General features: G+C 44.2%; 1 non-coding gene across 1 annotated transcript; it reads right to left on the bottom strand.

The window, feature by feature from the left end:
- Positions 1 to 977: 977 nt before the first annotated feature.
- On the bottom strand, positions 978 to 1,049 carry TRNAS-GGA (transfer RNA serine (anticodon GGA)). The gene has a single exon. It is a non-coding gene; the product is annotated as a tRNA-Ser (tRNA).
- Positions 1,050 to 1,401: the final 352 nt, after the last annotated feature.

Below are 1,401 nucleotides of genomic sequence, written 5' to 3'. Positions count from 1 at the left end.
AGACCCTCCCTGATTTAGCCCCTTCTGCCCTCTCTGACCTCATCTCTATTACTCTGTTCCTTGCCCACTGCACTATACCCATACTGGCCTATTTGATGCTCCCGAAACACACCAAACACCCTCCCAATTTAGGGCCTGGACTACCTCTGCCAGGAAAGTTCTTCTCCCAGCTAGTGCATGCCACTCCCCACTTTTCACCCAGGTCTCTGCTCAAACGTTAGCAGAGAGACATTCACTGCCCACCTCAACTATAATAGCATCCTGCCAATAGTCCCAGCCCCATTTCAATCTCTATCCTCATTACTCTACCTCATTTTTAATAGCACTTGGCACTATCGATTATATTAAACCCATAGGTATATATTTTCTTTCTTCCATTGAACACTTCCTGAGGACTGGGACCTTAGCCATTTTGCTCTCTGCCATCAGCACCTAGAACAGCTCCTGACATTCAGGAAGACTCTGGATATGAGTTGCGTAATGATACACACATGGCTGAGCAAAGCCTGTGCTCACTCTAGACAGAAATCAAACGATAAGTAACTGGCCTATGAAAGCAAGCAATTGCAGTCAGAACTTCATCAGTTACTGTACATTAATCTCTGCAAGGAGCCCTAGGAAACAAGACACTATGTAGACAGAATGAATGATGTGGTCTCAGGGCTCACTCCTCTCAGTCACTTCCAGGAGGACATTGGACAATAAGTCATCCAGCCTCCCCAGGTGACAATAATAGCAACAACCATAACCCAAGGTCACCTACTTTATGCCCACTCTTTTAAGTGCTTTGCTTTTGTTAGCTTTTTTTTTTAAGTGTCACGATTTGTTCATTTTTATAAATGTATGTGAAGTGAAGTCACTCAGTTGTGTCCAACTCTTTGTGACCCCATAGACTGTAGCCTACCAAGCTCCTCCCTCCATGGGATTCTCTTGGCAAGAGTAATGGAGTGGGTTGCCATCTCCTTCTCCAGGAGATCTTCCCAACCCAGGGATCGAACCAGGGTCTCCTGCATTCCAGGCAGATACTTTAACCTCTGAGCCACCAGGGAAGCCCCTTTATAAATGTATAGTTGCTTTTAAATGTGTAAGTTTCAGGTCTATATCAAAGTGATTCAGTATATTTATTATTTTTAAGATTCTTTTCCGAGTTTGCTTTTTTCTTTTCTTTCTTTTCTTTTTGGCTATGTCATGCAGCATGTGGGATCTTAGTTCCCTGACCAGGGATGGAAACTCTGTCCCCTGCATCACTGCATGGAAGCTCAGAGTCTTAACCACTGGACTGCCAAGGAAGTCCTTCGCTAACTTCTTTTAATGACCACAGTGACACTGCGAGGAAGGCCCTGTTATTACACTCATGTAAGATTAGAAAATTATGTCGCAAGCGGTCTGAATAACTTGCCT

Source organism: Budorcas taxicolor, chromosome 9 (assembly GCF_023091745.1).
Source record: "Budorcas taxicolor isolate Tak-1 chromosome 9, Takin1.1, whole genome shotgun sequence".
Taxonomy (NCBI): Eukaryota; Metazoa; Chordata; class Mammalia; order Artiodactyla; family Bovidae; genus Budorcas; species Budorcas taxicolor.
Note: the sequence above shows the minus strand (reverse complement) of the source record. Positions and strands in the feature narration are given on the sequence as shown.